We start from the raw sequence: 20,337 nt of genomic DNA, 5'->3' as shown, positions 1-20,337 counted from the left end.
GTAGGCCTACATAGTCAGGGGGTTGGGGATGGCTCTGCTCAAGAAGATTCTGGGGAAACCAGAGGACCCAGTGAGTGCCATGTTTCACAACATCCCTCCCCACCCCCTTCCACTCCTGACTCTTACTGGCAGGGAGAGGCTCGGAGGGTTGACCAGGATCCTGCCTCTGGATGGGCCGTCCAGGAGCTGAGGGGCACTGCCTCCTCGCCGCCAGCCCAGGCCTGGCTGGGTAAGGTGCTGTCCTCAAGCTCAGACAGCTTTGTAGAGTGCAGGTCCCCAAAGGCATATGCCTTGGTGAGAGAACATTTAAGGACTGTTGGTGCACTGGGAAGGAGGGGCTCCACTGGGCCATGGGCTGGGCACTCAGGCTTTAGTAACCTGCACCCATAAGGGCAAACCAGGCTGAGCCAAGGAGGGGCAGGCTGAATGCCAGGCTCTGTTCAGGGTCTGCAGCTATGGAGAAGGGGGTGTTACGCCTTGGAGTGCCCTGCCAGCTCAGGGTCTGTGTCCTCAAACTTCATCAGGATCTTCCTTAATTGCAGGCTGCATCAGGAGGGTGTTCAGGCCTCAGCACAAAGGAGTAGAGTGGGGTCAGGTCCTCAGATTTTTTAAGAAGTTGAGGTGGGGCAGCTGAAGGGTCCTGCTGGTGGGGGCAGTCCTGAGGTTAATGCTCCCAAATCGGTGACCCCCAGAGATGCGGCGCAGCAAGCATTTTAAGGAGCCTCAGTACAGCTTGTTCACTTTTGGCTCCTAAAGGTTGTAACTGTTGCAAGGGCAGGGACAGTTCCCAGAGGGATTCTAGAAAATGAAAGACCCCACTCTCCCGGAGCCGACCACACCCATACTGGGTCAGGACATACCGGGGCCCACCGAGCTCCCTCTGGGGCACCCCCCTCAAGAGGGCCCTGGAGCTATGCCATTCCTCTACAGAGATCCCCACCCGGGTAGAGCCTTCCCCTCCCCGCCAACCACAGCCCAGCTCTCCTGCCCCCTTGCCTGCCCCCCCACACAAGGTATAGGAGACTTAGAGACCCAGTCAACACCAGCTGTGGGCTGTCAGAAGGGTAACCCGCCCTCCCCCCTCCCCCTCTGCTTCCTGCTGCCCTGAGATCAAAGGGTGTCTCCTGGGTGGCAGTTCCTGTCATCAGCCTTAATGGAAGCTCTCCCTATTAGTAGAGGGGCTGGAAGGAGACGCAGCCAGGCGGGAGGTGGGAACATCAGATCTGGGCTCCAGAGTTGGGGGGAGAGTACAGGAAGGTTCATTTCCACCCCAGGTCTAGCACAGGATTTGGTAGGGCTTGTGCTGTGGTCCTGTAAGTGGGCCTGCCCCTCCCTGGGCCCCTCCAGGATGCTTTAGAGCCCTCCTATGTGGAGGTGACATGGGGTGACAGAGTAGGGGGTTGACACCTGGGCCCCAAATATGTCCTGCTTCTCCTTTGCATAACCCTCAATTGGGTGGCCATGCCCCACAGTGTCCCTCATGAGTGTTCGAGAATGGGTATAACTGAGAGCCCAGGCCTGGGCCTGCATCCTCTCTGACCTGTGGCCTGTGGCCCTTAACCACTCTCCCTTATGTGATGGGTACAACTCCAGGCCTGTGAAGCTAGAGAGCCACTGTACCTGCCCAAGTCCCTTGAAGCCCTGCAAGATACACAAGCACATGGGATGACAAGTCTCCCAGGGTGTGGAGCCCAGACCACATAGCAGAGAGATGGCTGGCTCGTGACTCAGGGGTCCCCAGCCTGGCCTGGCCCAGCTGGCTATGTGGCTTGGGCAGGCCACCCTCCCTGGGAGTCAGTCTCCTTGCCAGGACGTGAGGGTCTTGGCATGACCCCATCCTCTGGACACTGTGGTGGCCCGGTGGGGCCCGGAGCCCTTGCCCTTGGTTCCCTCCCCCTGGGCCAGAAGGTTCATGTCTGTCATCTCCTAGCACTTTGCTGCCCCAAGCCAGATCCCCTTCATAATTCAGTTTAATGCAATATGGCAACACTTTTATTGACACTGCTCCTATCAGGGGACTGGTGAGAGTGATGCCTACCTATACCTTCCTCACGTTGCTGGGCTGGCATTCCATTTTCACAGACCCCTGGGGCACCCCCAATGATAGGATGTTGACAGAAGCCTGGGTGGTTATCCCAGTGGGCCTCCTTTCATTTCCTGAGAATGGGGCTGGGGGAGGGCAGCCGCCAGTCTCTGGGTTCCCAGAGTCCAGAAAGCCCGAGCCCTGCACTGGCCTGGCTAGCAGCTCCGGTGCAGGGGCAGGTGTGGGAGCTGTGCCCTGGCACCGAGGGCCAGGCTGGGCCGAGAGGCGGGGCGCCAGAAGGCCTGTGCATGGTGGTGAGGCTGCTACTCTTCAGAACTTTGCTGTGGGGTAGAGACCATGGGCTCCAGTCAGCCCCTTGTGCAGGACCCCACATCTCTGCCACACAGGGCAGGTACTGGAGCCTCAGACCTCCTTCCTGCATCCCCCTCACACCATTGCCTCTTCTGGGCCACAAGGTGAAGGGGGGCCAATATCACTTCCTCTGAAATACCAGCTCAGAAATACCAGCTGGAGAGCTTAACTCCCAAACTGAACACCCCTGGGTGGACCAAAGATTTTTAACAACCCCATGTCACCTCCGGGCAGGGTTAGGCCCAGAGGGTCTCCCCGTGGGTGGGTAGATGCATGCACGTCCATGAGAAAAAGGAACCCCGTTCAATGGCCCCATGGCCTCCCGTGTTAGCCAGCCCAGACCTGGCTTGTAGGGAAACATCTGCTAGTGGAGGGTTGGGTGTCCCCATGGGGTCCATACTGCAGCACCGCAGACCTCTCCCTGGCCTACATGGGATGTGTACCTAGAGATGTCCATGCCCATCCAGCCTGGGGGTGGCTCCAGAGAGATGTACAGACAGCAGGCCTGAGGGGCTTGAGCTGGCCAGGGACCCCTCCAGAACTGCCCATGTCTTCCCACCAGGAAGTAAGCACCCCGCCTTGTCTCTCTTGAAACAGGTCTAGGAACAAGGCAGTCGTAACTGTGGGAAATGTTGATCGGAAGCATGATAGAGCCTGCATTGCTCTGCAGGCCACCTGGAGAGTTCTGGACAGAATAAACCCTACAGGCCAATGTACCTGTGACAGCTACCCTCCCACACCAGGTAAGATCAGCCCGGTGTGCCACCCACTCATGAGGACAGTCTGTCACACGTGCCATCTGAGCTCTCTCAAGGTGGAGGTGAGGTTCAATGGCTAAAAGAATGACTGATGGAGGCAGCCACGTGGAGGCTGGAGGGGTGGTAGAGAGGGGTGGGTGCAGTCCTGGGCAAGAGCAGGTCAGGGGAGGCAGGTCAGAAGAGGTCATGGCGGGCTGTGACCACCACTCCCGGAGAATGGAGCTCGGAGCCAGTCCCACATTCATCTGGCTCTGCGCTGCCAGCTGGGAGTGGCTGTGCTCTGCTTCACCGATAGTGTGGCTCAGGTGGCCTCAGACAAGGCCACACCCATGAGCTGTGGCCCGGGATGGAGGGAAGATGTTCCTCCCCGCACAAAGCATTCAGGGAAGCAGCTCGGCCTCGGCCCAGCTGGGCCCATCTGAGGTGCAATCGACCTGCCCAGCTGAGCTAATGGGACCCTCTGGGCATCGGGTTCAGGGGCGGGGTTGCCTGTAAGCAAGAATCGCGGGTGCTTCATCAGCAGGCTGCCTCATGCAATATGTAACAGCACATTAACCTGCACTCCAGGATGGAGCCAGCACGGCAGAATCTGCTGGTACTTGGAGGAAGAGGCACAAGAATGGGCCTGGATGGTTCCATAGCATGCGAGGCTGGGGACGGGAGGTCTGGACCCAGTGGCAGAACCTGCATGCCCTGTCCTTCCGGCACCCCCTTTGCTTCCGTCTGTGGAGCTTCCGCTCACACCAGCGTTACTCCCACCTTCCCCGTGGAGCGCGTTGGTAATCACTTGCAGATCCCCCTCCCACTGTGGCTCCAGGAAGCCACACCAAGCTACCTGAGTGGACAACAAGGTCGAAGCTATTCTGACACTTCGAGCTCTGACGCCCCGTAATTCTAGGGGGTCCCTGATAGTCACTGCACCTACCTCTGCTACCTGCACATTCATGATGTCTGCACTAACACCTTCCCAGCTCCTGGGGAAACCAGAACCAGGAAAGTCTATATTTAAGACACAGAGCAGGCAATATGATCCTATTTTATATGCCAGGAGACTGAGGCCCAGAGAGAGCCTGACGTTGTGCCAATCTGCCCAGATACCCATGGTGGGAATCCAGACTTGGAGGCGGCTTCCTGACCTGCTTTCAGATTTCCCATATAGGTTCCCAGCCTCCCTTTCCTCAGGCCTGTAAGTGGTACCTCCACTGCTCATACCCTTAGTGATGGAGATGTCTCTGCCAACAGCTGTTGTTCTTCAGGCCTGGGCACCCCCTGCCTTCTGCCTCATGGGCCATCTTATGCCAGAGTCTGAGACATGGAAAGACACATCACTCTGGAGTCCACCAGACTAGGAGTCAGGGGAATGGGTAAGTGTTCCAGCTCTGCTGTTTGCCAACTAGGGGAAGTTAGGGAGCCATTTTGCCCCTTGGAGCCTCAGTTACATTGTCTGTAAATGGCACTGATAGTGTGGTGTTGCACCTGCTGTGTGAATTCACTGAAGTGTATGTTTTAGATGTCCAGGGTCCTGGCAATGGGTAGAGTCAACACCTAGAGAACTCACATCCCCTCCTCTTCAAAGCTACTTTGTGAACCAGGAGGAGGACTCAAGTATTCAAAGGAAGACCCTTCACCATCAGCTCAGGAGGTGGCAGGAGGTAGATCCAAGTTCAGATCCCAATTCTGCCCCCGGGTGCTGCATTGCAGTCATCAGTTGGGTTTCCTGCTGTAGACCTGTGCTTCCTGGTCTGTATAAAGGGCACAGCAGGCTCCATTTCAGCAATGCTATGTCTTGGAAATCCTGGAAATCCTCTACACACACACACACACACACACACACACACACACACACACATACACACACACACACAAACAGACATGCCTTAGAAAAACTGGGAAAAATATAACAAGCAACATTTAAATACATGGCTGAGCTTTTGAGAAAGTGAGGGACATTTCCAGGGACATATATGAAGAGAGAGAGCCCCATTCCCTTCCTGATATTGCACTGACCAAGAGGGAGGCAGGGGGGTGGCTTGGGGAAGGACTGAGGCTTGAATATACTCACAAAAAGACTGCACTGTGTGATGTTAGCATCCAGCTACATGAACCTTTCTTGAAGGGCTGTCATGAAATAAAACAACAACCATCCAGTTAAAACATCACAAAACTATAAAACTATATCACCCAATAGCTGCATACTTTATTATCATCAAAGAAACAAATGTTCCTCAGTTTGGCAAATTTTGTAAATTGGTCATCTGACAAGTTCTGTCTTCATCAAATTGATTTTTTGAGAAATTGACTTTTGGCAAATTGGTTTTCGGTAAATCGGCACTTTGGTGAACATGTCAGCCTGCTTCTAGTTTTAAAGGTCCTCAGAAGAGAGGGGTCAAGGGCTTGGGCCCATGAGAGGCAGAGAGTAGGAATTGAGACCTAGAGAGTAGGCAAATTCCAGGAAGTGATGACTCCAATGCTAAATTCCACCAAATATTTAGAAAGGAATTAACATTAGTTCTTCTCAGACTCTTCAAAAACACAGAAGAGGAGATATGCATGCTAACTCTTTCTGTGAGGCTAGCATTACCCTAATACCAAAGCCAGATAAAGACATCATGAGAAAAGAAATTACAGGCCAATATTCTCTATGAATATAGATATAAAACTCCTCAATAAGGGGCACCTGGGTGGCTCAGTCGGTTAAGCATCTGACTTTGGCTCAGGTTCCTCACTCATGCTCTGTCTCTCTGTTTCTCAAAAATAAATAAACATTTAAAAAATCCTCAATAAAACATCAGTCAACCAATTTGAGCAGCATATTAAAAGGATTATATCCCATGACAAGTGAGATTTATGCCAGGAATGCAAAGATAGCTCAATATAATAAATCAATCAACATAATAAAGCATATTAGTAGAATGAAGGGAAATACCCAACATGGTCATCTCAATTAACACAGAAAAGGCATTTGACAAAATTCATTAGTCTTTATCAATAGAAACACTCAGAAAACTAGGGATAGAAAGGAGCTTCTTCAACATGATAAAGGGCATTTATGAAAAACCCACAGGTAATATAGCCAATGGTGAAAGACTGGAAGCTTTCCTCCTAAAATTAGGAATCAGACAAGGATGCCCACTTTTACCACTGCCATTCAGCACTGTAGTGGAGGTTCTAGCCAGAGTTATTAGGCAAGAAAAAGAAACAAGGACATCCAAATTGGAAGGGAAGAAGTAAAATTATCTCTATTTATAGATGGCATATCTTATGTGTAGAAAATCCTAAGGGATCCAAAAGAAAAGTACTAAAACTGACACATGAGTTCAGCAAGGTTGCAGGATACAAGATCAATAGACAGAAATCAGTTATATTTGTATATTCTTGCAATGAACAATTGGAAAATGAGATTAAGAAAACATTCAATTTATAATAGCATCAAAAAGGATAAATTATTTAAGAATAAATTTAACAAAGGATATACAAGACTTGTTCCCTGAAAACTCTAAAACATTGTTGAAAAAATTAAAGACCTAAATAAGTGAAAAAATACTTCATGTTCTTGGGCAGGAAGACTTAATATTGTTAAGATGTCAATACTACCCAAACACTACCCAGATGCAACACAACCCTATTAAAATTCCAAAAGCCTTGTTTGCAGAAATGGACAAGCAGATACCCAAACTCAGATGGAATTTCAAGAGGCCCTGAATAGCCAAAGCAATGTTGAAAAAGAAAACAATGTCAAAGACTCACACTTATAGCAAAACTCATTGCAAAGTTATAACAATCAAAACAGTATGGAGCTAGTATCAGGATAGACATACAAACAAATGGAATAAAATTAAGAGTACAGTCTATGGTCAACTGATTTTTAGCAGAGGTGCTAAGCCCATTCAATGGGGAAAGAATAGTCTCTTTGACAAATGTGCTGGGACAACTGGATATATATGTGCAAAAGAATGAAACTGGACCCTTACCTCACACTATATGCAAAAAATTAACTCAAAATGAATCAACAACCTAAATATAAGAGCTTAAACCATGAGACTAGAGGAAAGTATATAGGTAAATCTTCATTACCTTAGGTATGGCAATGGATTCTTAGTTATGACATCAAAAGCCTGAGCACCACCACCAATAACAAAAACAGATAACTCTGACTTTATCAAATTTAAATGTTTTGTGCATCAAAGGACATTAGCAGGAAAGTGAAAAGACAGCCTACAGAATGGGAGAAAATATTTGCAAATCATATATCTGATAAGAGTTTAATGTCCAGAATATACAAAGAACGTCTAAAACTCAACAACAAAAAGACAAAACAACCAATGTAAAAATGAGCAAAGGACTTGAACAGATAGTTCTCTGAAGAAGATATACAGATGCCAATAAGCACATGAAAAGATGCCCAGCACCAGTAATCATTAGGGAAATGAAAGAAAAACTTCAGTTAGTTACCACCTCACACCTACTAGGATAGCTATAATTAAGAGCAAATAAACAAAAAATGGAAAGTAACTGTTGGCAAGGGTATGGAGAAATTGGAATCCGCTTACATTGCCTGTGGGAATGTAAAATGGTACAACGTCTGGAGAAGAATTACCATATGACCCAGCAATTCCATTCCTAGATATATACTCAAAAGAATAGAAAACGGACTCAAATACTTATATGTCAAGGTTCATAGCAGCATTATTTGCAAGAATCAAAAGTGGAAACAACCCACATGTTTATGAACAGATGAATGGATAAATAAAATGTGGTGAGTACACACAATGGAATAGTATTCAGCCTTACAAAGGAATGAAGTTCTGGTACATGCTATTACATGGATTAACCTTGAAAATATTATGCTAAGTGAAATAAGCCAGACATACAAGGGCCAATATGGTATGACTCCATTATATGAGATATCTAAAATAGGCAAATTTATGGAGAGAAAGAAGATTAAAGTTTATTGAAAGTTGGAGGTGGGGCATGGAGAGTTATTGCTTAGTTGCCATAGAGTTTCTGGTTGGGATGATGAAAAAGTTTTGGAAATAAATAGTGGTGAGGTTTGCACAACATTGTGAGTGTGTTTAATGCCACGAAACTGTACACTTAAAAATGGCTAAAATTTTGGGGCGCCTGGGTGGCTCAGTCGGTTGAGCGTCCGACTTCAGCTCGGGTCACGATCTCGCGGTCCGTGAGTTCGAGCCCCGCGTCAGGCTCTGGGCTGATGGCTTGGGGCCTGGAGCCTGCTTCCGATTCTGTGTCTCCCTCTCTCTCTGCCCCTCCCCCATTCATGCTCTGTCTCTCTCTGTCTCAAAAATAAATAAATGTTAAAAAAATGGCTAAAATTTTTAAGCCATTAAACTTAAATATATTCTATATATTCTATTACAATAAAATATCCTATTACAATAAAAAATGTTAAGGGAACAATGGTGAGCAAACAAGTTGGTAAATCTGTGGGGAGATCCAATAAAGCATTGACAGTTCAAAGAAAAACAATAATGATTAATTTGTGGCCGTGCAAACACGACAAGGCTGATATATTAAGAACAAAATCCAGCGCATATTTAAGGAGTGGGGCAGAGAGGTTGACTGTGTCCAGAACAACTCTGCATGTTCTAGTACACGGGTTAAAACTTTCAGGGCAATTTATTAAGGTAAAAGACAACATGACTTCTACATTCGTTTCCTGTGGCGGCTATTACAAGTTACCACAGATGTGGTGAATTACAACAACGGAAATGTTATTGGTCCAGAGGCCAGAAGACAGAAACCAAGGTGTCAAGAAGGCAGGGCCATGCTCCCTCCGAAGGTTTTAGGGGAGAATCCTTCCCTGCTTCTCTCAGCTTCTGGTAGCTGCGAGAGCTTGTGTCTCAGCACTGCAATGCCTGCCTCTGTCTTCACAAAGCTTTTTCTTCCGCAAGTCTTTGTCAAAATCCCCTCTGCCTCTCTGACATAAGGGTACATGTGATTGCATTTAAGACCCACCAGGATAACCCAGGATAAGCTCCTCCTCTCGAGACTGTTAATTTAATCCCATCTTTGGGGGAACCCCTTGTCAGCCTACCACAACTTCCAAATATCAGGAAGAGGAAAAGGAAATACAGAAAACTCAGTCTCTCAAGTAGATGTTAGGAGAGCAGAGGGAAAATAGAGGTCTAGAAAAATTCAGGACAAAAATTAAGTGATGGAAATAAATTCTCATAGATCAATGAAAACAACAACCACAAGTGTACTGAACAGCAACTGTCAGATTGGACACAGAAGCAAAATCCAGCCACATGTTGCTTACGAACTTCACACTGGAGCACAGGAGGCGAGAAGACGGGGGATCCCTGCCACATAAATACCAATTGTGGCCGTGTTCATCTGCAGACAGCATGGACTTGAAGACACCAAGTGTCACTGGAGACAAAGAGGGCCATTTCTAGAGAGTGAACCAAAGGGAGAAAGTGTAGCCTGCTTGAATGCATTGAACCCTCACTCCTGTGAGGCCAAATAAGTCAGAGCATGTGACCCAGGTTTATGAAGAAAAAGGCATTTTCCTGAAGGTTGTGGGGTTGTGTTCAAGATCATCCCAATCCAGCTTGGCTCCTGGAGAACAGCTGGACCCTGTCTTGGGTGGAGCAGCCTCAACAGCCTAGGGGCAACCCAGTGATTAAGCGTGCCTTAACTCTCCAAGCCAGGAATTGCCCAGATCACCTTCGGGGAGACTGTAGGTGGAGGGGGAAATGAACCCAAGTAATTGAATGTATGGTTTGAATGAAGGCTGTCATTGCTGAGGATGACACTGGGTAAGAAACAGAGTTGATTTACAGCCAGTGGTGACAGAGCTACCGTGAGGCTTACACATGGCAGAAATGGAGAAAGAAGGGCTGACTCCTGGGGTCCCCTGTGGGGCAGTGACCAGAGCAGAGCCTGGCTGGTCTTGGTGTCGGGGTCCCAGTGGGATTCTGCTCCTTTCCCTCAAGGGCCTCATCTGAGGGATGGGGGTGGGTGTGCTGAACCCTGAAGCCTGGAGAGCGTGAATTCTGTGTGAGGTGGGGCCTCACTGTGAGCGGCCCAAGGCCAGGACTTTCCCTGCCAGGGATGCTCCTTCCTGATCCCAGAAGCCTCTATCTCTTCATCCTTGGCCTACAGAGACCCTGTCTCCAGAATGAGCAGAAATCGGGATCTACCCTTGAGGACCTCATAGGCCATCCTGTGGGCTGGAAGGCTTATCAAGGGCTTTTAAGACTATAACCTCTCTCCAAGCTTACTAGCACCTTCCCTGCACCACCCCCTTCCTTCACACACACACACACGCACGCACACACACACACACACACACACACACACACACATCATGACTTTGGACTGAGTTCCACAAATCTCAGCATGTATTTCAATATTATAAGAGCCTGTATTGATTTTTGGAAGAAGCCACTTTTAAACTGCATGTGAAGACCATTCTGTCTGGAATCTTATGCCAAGTCTAGGGGTCTCCATGTGAGGGCCATCTCACCAGGGCATGGGGAGTTTTGCCCCTTTCAAGGTCATCCAGCATCCTTCTGCCTTTCCTGGACATGCCTTCCCCAAGGCCAGCCCCTTGTGGGTTCCTGGAGAGATGTGGTCCTCTCTTGGAAGAAGAAGGTCTTCCTCATCACCCTTAAAGCCCCCCACTCTGCCTCAACACCATACTGCATGCACATCCAAGATTGCTCCAGGGACCCTGGGCTGGCAGGCCACTCAGCTTCAGAAAGAGCTACCAGTCAGCAGGAGCAGGGGAAGTGGCACAACCCCCTAGCAGGAGGCAGGTGGCAGGGTAGTCTGGGACTGGGAGCCAGATAGCCTGGGTTCAGATCCCAGCAACGCTTCTGACTGGCAGCAGGCCCTCTCTGAGCCCCAGTGCCCTAGTCTGTACACTACATGGGTCACTGGCTATGGGAAGTACACCCATGTACAGAAGATGAAGGAGGCTCAGAGTGTGAAGGGCATGCCCAGGGGACACACTGCTAAGTGGTGTCATCCGCATCCAGGCCACACAGCCTAAGCTTGTCCCAGACCAGGTGTGTGAATGGAAGCTGGGACACACTTGGGACTCCTGGGCCTGGAGTCTCAGAGCCTGTGATAGTTAATTTTATGTGTCACCTTGACTAGGTGCCCAGATAATTGGTCAAACAGTATTCTGAGTGGTTCTATAGGGGGGGTTTTGGATGACATTAACATTTGAATCTGTAGACTGAGGAAAGCAGATTTTCTTCCCTAATGTGGGTGAGCCTCATCCAATCAGTTGAAGGCCTGCATACAACAAAAGCCTGACACTACGCGGAGCAGAGGGGAACTCCTCCTGCCCGACTGTAGGAGATGGGACATTGATCTTTTCTGTCCTTCAGACTCAAACTGAAATACTGAGTTGGCCTTCAGACTAGAACTTATACCATCAGCTTTCCTGGATCTCCAGCTTACCAACTGTGGATCTTGGGACTTCTCAGCCTCCATAATCATGTGAGCCAATTTCTTATGACAGAGAGAGAGAGAGAGAGAGAATATCCTATTGATTCTGTTTCTCTGGAGAACCCTGACTAATATAAAACCCAAAGATGAAGTGTGGCCCTGGGGTCACTGTGCCCAGAAAGGATCCACTCCTCCTATGCTTCCAGGCAGGGCTCCTCCTGGAGAGCAGGACCACACTGATGCCTCAGCCAGAGCTTCTACAGTCTGTAAGGTCAGCAGCCATGGGCTTAGGAAACCCACCCCGAGGTCTGTGCTGCTATGAGGAAAGGCAGCATGGGCTGTGAAATTCAGTGGGTTTAGGTGTATGCCTGACTCAGAAACTCAACCAGCTATGGCCTGGGGCACGCTACCTACCCCCTGTAAGCCCCAGCTCCCTCCCTGTGAAATAATGATTTAAAAGCACTTGCCTTGGGGTGGCGCCTGGGTGGCTCAGTCAGTTGAGCACTTGGCCCTTGATTTCAGCTCAGGTCATGATCTCACAGTTCATGAGTTCGAGTCCCATGATGGGCTCTGGACTGACAGTGCAGAACCTGCTTGGGATTCTGTCTCTCTGGCCCTCCCCCTTCCCTCTCTCTGTCTCTTTCAAAATAGATACATAAACTTAGAATAAAAAAAGATTCTCTCCCTCTCTGCCCCTCTTTCCTGCTTGTACACTCTGTCTCTAAAATAAAATAAAATAGGGGCGCCTGGGTGGCTCAGTCGGTTGAGCGTCCGACTTCGGCTCAGGTCATGATCTCATGGTCCGTGAGTTCCAGCCCCGCGTCGGGCTCTGTGCTGATGGCTCAGAGCCTGGAGCCTGTTTCGGATTCTGTGTCTCCCTCTCTCTCTGCCCCTCCCCCGTTCATGCTCTGTCTCTCTCTGTCTCAAAAATAAATAAACGTTAAAAAAATTTAAAAAATAAATAAAATAAAATAAAATAAAATAAAATAAATAATAAAGTAAAAATAAAAGCAGTAAAATCCTTGCAGGATTTTAAATGCCCAGCCCAGTGCTTGGCACATAGCTGACACTGGATAAATATTAATTGGTGGCAGAAAAACTAGAGAGCAGACAACTGACCACCACAAAAAGGTTGTGCCCCGTAGCTGAAGAGCCCAGCTCCCAGAGCTGCATGCTCAGAGGCCCCTGGCCTAGAAGACCTGCCAGTGTCCACTAAATACCTCTCATAGACACTCCAGAGGGCTCGCCCAGCAACAGCGCTCAGTGCTCAACCCTCCTTAGACTGACCTCCAGGCCGCCTGGCCCAATATGGACATTCTCCACGGCCAGCCCAGTTTATAGCTCCAGGCTGAAGTGGAGACATGGTGTTGAGGGTGGCAGCAGGGCCGAGGGTCCAGAGCCAGCCTGTTCCTCCTGGGCCACTGAGCTATCATCTTGCTGATGCTCTGTATTCAGAGCATCACGTCCCTTTGGGTTGGACAGCCGTGGTGTACAGGGTGCAGACAAGCAAGAGGGCCTCTGGCTAGGCTGCAGAGCCATGGCCCTTTGTGCCAACCCCCCCCCCCCATGTCTTGTGCACAGCCAGACCATTACCTCCTTTCAGAAAGAGCCTTTCGAAGAGGGAGGGCTTTAGAAGGAGGAGTTTCCCAGCAGAGATTTCACATCAGCCCCTTGTGTAGGATTTGGATCATTGATTTTATTGATAAACAGAGAACACCGCTTGACAAAAAACAAGGGAGGGCTATTATAAATACATGAAGATGGAACAGAGCCTGTTTTCTGAAGGCAGCAGGGCTGTCAGACTTGTGCTGAGATGCCCCTTGCTTCCTTCTGCCTGGGCCTGGGCTCCATGCGAGGAGAGGCGGTGACACAGCGCCACAGTGGATCTAATGACTTCCTCTGGTGGCCTCACCTTCCTCCCTGTGAGGGTCTCCAGGTCTGCTTCTGGGGTTCTGCCCTTGGGAAGCTTCTCCTCTGCGTAGGCAGCACCTGACATGAGCTAAGGCATATTTTTAGTGCTAGAATGCAGGGAGGGGGAATGCCCTTAGGGAGTGCGTTCTGCAGGGTCCTGGTAGGAGAGGACATGCTGCAGAGGGGGCCTTTGGCCATGGGCCAGGTTGGTCCCAGAAGGGCCAGGTGGGGGTGGACACGCAGGGAAGGGACTGCCCAGCAAGAGCCGGGCCTTGCCAGAGACGCATGGCCATGCACCCCAAAGACAGGAAAGCCCTGGGGCAGGATACCCATTCTCCACTTTGGGATCGTGCCCACCTCCCAGGGTCCCATGAGGGCTAGAAGACATAATGGTGCTATCCAGCCCAGGATGTGAGAGGACCCCCTGGCTTTCCATATTTTCCATACTATGAGATGGTGTCACTGCTGGGAGGAGAAAGCTTTTCAGACTGACACTCAGCCTGGCCCCAGTAGGGAGGTGACATTCCACCTCAGGCTCTGTGTGAGGATGGGTGGGGGTGAGGGGTGGGGGTAAGGGGTGGGGTGGCAAGTTTCAGGTCTGGTTGTCATCCTGAGTAAAATTAACAAAATAAGCAATGAAATAGGGAACGTTATTACTAACCTTACAGAAATACAAGGGTTCAAAAGGAATAATATGAATAATTATATGTCAACAAATTATATGCCTAGATGACATAAACACATTCCTGTAGAGACAAAGACTACTGAAATGGAGTCAAGAATAAATAGAGTGTCTGAGTAGACCTCTAACAAATAAGTTGATTATTATCCCAATTATTACCCACAAAGAAAAGCCAAGGCCCAGAGAACTTCACTGGTGAATTATACCAAATTTTTTTTTTCCAAATGAAAAAGATGCTCAATGTCATTCATCATCATGGAAATACAAATCAAAACCACACTGAAATACCACCTCACACCAGTCAGAATGGCTAAAATGAACAACTCAGGAAACCAAAGATGCTGGCGAGGATATGGACAAACGGGAACCCTCTTGCACTGTCGGTGGGAATGCAAACTGGTGCAGCCGCTCTGGTATACGAAATATTTTAAAATGAATTACCACCAATTGTTCACATACTCTTACAAAAAATAGAATAGGCGGGAAAACTTCCCATCTCCTTCCATGAGACCATTCCATGATTGCAAGACTTGATGAAGATACCACAATAAAAGAACACTGTAATAGACCAATATCCCTTATAAATATAGACACAAATATATTAACAAATCAAATCCAGCAACATATAAAAAAAAAAGGATTATATACATGAGCAAGTGAGATTTATCCAGGAATGTAAGGTTGGTGTAACACTGAAAAGTGAAGCAATCTAAAACACCATATTAAATAGAATAAAGGGGGAAAATCCACATGATTATCTCAATAGATATAGAATAAGCATTTGATAAAATACAACACATTTTCATGTGACAAACAACCAGTAGACTAGGAATAGGAGAGAACTTCTTCAAGTTTCTGAAGGGCATTCATGAAAAGCCCACATCATACTTAATGGTAAAAGACTTGTGTTTTCCCACTAAGGAACAAAACAAGGATGTTTGCTTTCACTACTTCTATTTGATATTGTACTGGAAGTTTGAGCCAGGACAATTAGATGAGGGAAAAAAAAAAGCCATATAGATTGGAAAGGCAGAAGTAAAACGATTTCTATTTATAGGTAATATAATCTCTAAAAAAACCTTAAGGAATCCATAAGAAAGCTATTAAAACTGATACATGAGTTCAGCAAGTTTTCAGGATAGAAAATCAGTAGACAAAAATCCTTTGTATTTCTATATACTTGCAATGAACAATTTGAAAATGAAGTTAAGAAAAATTCCATTTACAATAGCATTGGAAAGAATAAAATAGGAAAAATTTTAATAAAATATGTGTAAGACTTGTTCACTGGAAACTACAAAACATTGCTTCAAGGCATTAAAAAGGATTTAAATAAATGGAAAGGCATCCCATGTTCATGGATTGGTAGACTCAATATTGCTAAGATGGCAATATTTCTCAAATTAATCTACAGATTTGATGCGATTCCTAACAAAATCCCAAATTTTGTTTTTGTTTTGCTTTTGCTTTTTTGCAGAATTAGTCTTAAAATTTATATAGCAATTCAAGGAATCCAGAATAGAAAAAAAAACAAAAACACAAAACTTTAGAAAAAAAGAATAAAATTGGAAGACTCACAACTTCCTGATTCCAGAACTTACTACAAAACCCCAATAATCAAGAGAGTGTGGTACTGGCTAATGACAGACATATAAATCAATGGAATGAAATTGAGAGGCCAGAAATAAGCACATACGTTTATAGTCAATTGATTTTCTACAAGGGTGCCAGGACCATTCAATGAAGAAAGAGTAATATTTTCAACAAATATTAAAAACATGTATAACTGTGTATCTACATACAAAAGAATGAATCTAGATCTCTACCTCAAACCACGTACAAATTTAACTCAAATGGATTATAGACCTAAATGTAAGGGCTAAAACTATAAAACTCTTGGGAAAAGGCCCACAGGAGTAAATTTTCATTACCTTGAATTAGGCAATGTTTTTTTAGATATGACATCTAAAGCCAAGTGACAAAAAAAATAGATGAAGAGAATTTCATCAAAATTATAATCTTTTGGGCTTCAAAAGACACTATCAAGAAAGTGAAAAGAGAAGGATGGAATAATGTTGTAAATCATAGACAAGGGACAGGAATCTGGACTATATAAAGAAATCTGACAATAATACAAAGAAAAACCTAATTACTAAATAGGCAAAGGATCTGAATAGACATTTCTCCAAAGAATCCATACAAATGAATAATAAACACATGAAAAGATGCTTGACATCATTAATCATCAGGGAAATAAGTCAAAACCATGCTAAGATGCATCTTCATACCTGCCATGATGGCTAGAATCAAAAAGTCAAATAACAACAAATGTTAACAAAAATGTGGAAAGATCACAACCCTCATACAATGGTTCAGCTGATTTGGGAAGCATTCTGGCAGTACCTCAAAAAGTTAATACACCTACTGTAGGACCCAGCAATTCCACTCCTTAGTATCTACCCAAAAGAACTGAAATACATTCCACACAAAAAGGTACAGAGATGTTCACTGGCTGTATTATTCATAGTAACCCCAAAGTGGAAACTACCCCAGTGTCCTTCAACTGATAAACAGATAAACAAATCTGGTGTATCCATACAATGGAATATTATTTGGCCATAAAAAAGAACGGAGTACTCGAGTGCCTGGGTGGTTCAGTCGGTGAAGCATCCAACTTCAGCTTAGATCATGGTCTCATGGCTTGTGAGTTCAGGCCCCGCATCAAGCTCTGTGCTGACGGCTTGGAGCCTGGAGCTTGCTTCAGATTCTGTGTCTCCCTCTCTCTCTGCCCCTCCTCCACTCTCTCTCTCTCTCTCTCTCTCTCTCTAAAAACTAAATAAACATTAAAAAATTTTTTAAAAGAATAAAGTACTGACACATGCTACAATATATATGGCTCTTGAAAACATGCTAAGTAAAAAAAAAAAAAAAAAAAAAGCCAACCACAAAAGACTACATACTGTATGTTTCCTTTGACATGAATGTCCAGATAGAAAATCTTTAGAGACAGAAAGTAGATTAGTGCTTGGCAGGAGGCTGGGGACTGGGGAAGGAATGGGGTGTGCTGATAATTTGGTTTGGTACTTAATTTGGGGGTGATCAAAATGTTCTGAAATTAGATAGTGTTGGTGGTTGTACAACTCTGTAAATATACTAAAAACCACTTAAGTCCATACACCCTTCAGAGGGTGAATTCTATGGTATGTGAATTATAGCTCAATAAAGACATTATTTTAAAATTGCCATGTGTTTCAACAATTTTTAAAAATTTCTCTGTGCTTTAAAAAAAAATTTCGTTCTTGGAATCGGTCTAGAGCCCAGTGGAAGTTGCTAGCCTCTGACTCATTGTTTCTCTCTTTCCCCTTGCTTGTTTAGGCCAGGTCACTGGTGACTTTCCCAAAAAACCTCTTCAAAAAATCTGGGAGTCTGGAGATCCCCAAGCTGGGCCTCCCGTTCTGCAGCCTTGGCAAGCCTCACCATGTCCTTGAGTAATGCCTGTCCCTGAGAACCATCACCCCCAAGGTCCACTGAGCCAACCTGAACAGCAGGGGGCAAAGGAGTTAAGGGCCTGGCCCTGCCCTGGCTCTTCCTCTTAACCCCAATACCTAGTTGTCCTGTGAGCTACGCGCCCATACTGCCTAACTCCCAGATCCAACACATACAGTCCCTGGGCTTGTCACACCACAGACGTCCTGGACTCCCAGGACTCATTTTTTAAGCCATCTGAGTATCCACATTTCTCAGGAATCATTCTCAAAAATCCCCATTTCTCCCTAATGAACGCTCCTGGCATCTACTGGTGGTCATGAAATGGGCCAAGTCACTGAAAGAACCATTTGTCAACTGTCCTGACGACATCACTGGGGCTGCAGGTAAGTGGATGCCAGACTCCGGGGTCTGGGGTCTGGCCCAGCTCTGCTGAGGACTCCGGAGGGGACCTTCTCTGTGTATATCAGAAGGTATCTGAGTTTCAGTTCCCACAAAGGCAGATGCCAAGACAAGGATTTGCTTCAAGGCGTCTTATCTGGCAGGTGTTTGGGGGAGGCACAGTGAGTGAGGCAACAGAGGAGGACGGCTTGGGATCCCAGAGAGCACTCGGGAACCGCAGAAAGTCTGGCTCCAGAGCCTGAAGACATGACATGGCTGTGCCCCTGTCTCTTGGCCAGTTAAACTCACATGAAGATCCGAGATATAACGGTGAAAAGCTCTGACGCAGAGTCAGTGCTCTGGAAACAGCAGTTGCTATGATAATAGTTATGAGAACCCCTGTGAGGATTAAATAACACACTGAGATAGCCCAGTCCTGCATCGTCTCACAGGAAGGCTGATTTCTCTTCATTCGCACGTCCCTAACCAATCTGCCCAGCCCCACCTTGCTGATCTCCCAGAGGAGGTCGTGTGTGTGTGTGTGTGTGTGTGTGTGTGTGTGTGTGTGTGTGTGATTGGTGCCTACCCCCCATACTCCAGCCTGCCCAGGACCGCTGCAGAGGACCTGAAGCAAGTGCACAAGGGAGGCAGCCGTGTTCCACTTGGCCCCAGAGCTAATGGAACCGCTTCCATCACCACCGGCCTAGGCTTTAATCATCCACGCTTTCAAGTGGAAGGCAGAGCTCCCCAGACACCAGATAGGCCATCATCTTCCAACTGGGGGTGCAGAACAGGGCTGATGAGGAGAGACGCTGGACCTTCTTTGCAGGCAGACCCCACGAGGGGCCAAGATCACCTCTAGGCTGGGGGTGGGGCATGATGGTGAACAACAACCAGAGGCAATGAAATCAATCACTCCCCCTAACCGCAGCTCCCACAGACCCAGGTGGGGAGGGAGTGTCCCCCACCTCCAGATGGCTCTGGGACATAAGGCTGGCAAGGCAGAAAGCCAGCCCTGAACTGGGACTGCCTACTCCATGGTTCTCCAAATACGTCTTGGCCTCAGAGCCTTGTTCAAGTGAAACGTTACATGGAGACCCAATGCATAAAACTCTCTGTTTGACATCAGCCTAGGGGCTGCTCCCTTTCTGCCCTGCGCCCCCACTCCCAGGCTGCCCCTAAGAGAACACTGAATAGCACACTTGAGTGGCCCCCTGTCACCCTGCCCTACCTCCCTACAGTGACCATGATCTGGTGGACGGCCACCGTCTCCCCAGACCACACCGGCCCTTCTCACGGCCTCCTCTCCCACCATTCCCTTCTCCCCCACATCCTCCCACCTGCCCTTTCCACCTGCCGTGGCCCTCCCAACCCAGTGCAGAATGAGGCAAGGGAAACATGCAGTTAAAGGTTGTGAAGCTTCTTCCTTTCTCTGTCTTCCTTTTTTTCTCTGTGTTTTCATTTGATGTTTAATGTCCTTCTAGGTAAAGAAAAACTAAAATGTTTAATTGTTGGTATGAACTTTACCATTCATCTTTCTATTGTCCTATGCCAGTTTTAAAGGCAAGCATAAGAGTATTTAATTCATACGCAGAATCAGTAAAACTTCTGTAACTTGCAGGTGCATTTTAATGGCGTGAACATGTCATACAACAAACTGTTTCACTTTCACTCCTTTGCCACCACGGCACATTCTACCAACACTCTCCACCTCAGCGTACCAGTGAGACAAGAAGGAAAGTCACTCGCTTTTCCTCTCCTGTGTCACCAGGGCCCAACGATGCTGGTTCTAACAAAAAACAGGGCCTCTGCGGCTGAGCACCGCCCCCCCAACCCACACACACACCTCATCCGCTGTCCACAGGACGAGCTCTTTGTCCTCCCTAAATCCCAGCCCCAAACAGTCCACCAGCACCCTGTGCTCCTGAGATTTCTGAAGACATATGCAAACAGGGCTCTGCCCATATCCACGTATCTCCCCGATCACCCATGCTCCCTCAGCCCAGGACAGCACTTAGAGGACACAAGTTCAAAGATAAAATTATTAAGACTTTCGGGTTTGCTACAGCTGAGCATTGAATCCAGCACAGGCTCTTGAGCGCAGGACCCTGTACCGCTGTGAGCGCGCCCGCTGCCCGCTTGCTTTCTCCCTTGGCTGACTGATTCTGATTCCACATCGCTGAGACCTTATGGGGTAGGGGCCCTCCCAGTGACCCAGGGCCTCCTCTCTCAGGGGCTCCTCCTGCCACCCAGGCTGCTGTTTATAGGTGTGCCTCTCCCACTAGACCACAAGCTCCCAG

The 20,337-nt window shown here is 47.5% G+C and overlaps 1 long non-coding RNA gene across 1 annotated transcript; it reads left to right on the top strand.

The window, feature by feature from the left end:
• The first annotated feature begins 2,933 nt into the window (after positions 1-2,933).
• LOC147576060 (uncharacterized) lies at positions 2,934-18,486 on the top strand. Its single transcript, XR_015241716.1, has 2 exons — positions 2,934-3,138; positions 17,546-18,486. It is a non-coding gene; the product is annotated as an uncharacterized LOC147576060 (long non-coding RNA).
• The last annotated feature ends 1,851 nt before the right edge of the window (positions 18,487-20,337 follow it).

Source organism: Puma concolor, chromosome D2 (genome assembly GCF_028749965.1).
Source record: "Puma concolor isolate L17-30 chromosome D2, mPumCon1.1.hap2, whole genome shotgun sequence".
Lineage (NCBI taxonomy): Eukaryota > Metazoa > Chordata > Mammalia > Carnivora > Felidae > Puma > Puma concolor.
The sequence above is the reverse complement of the archived record's forward strand: the minus strand, read 5'-3'. Positions and strand labels throughout refer to the sequence as shown.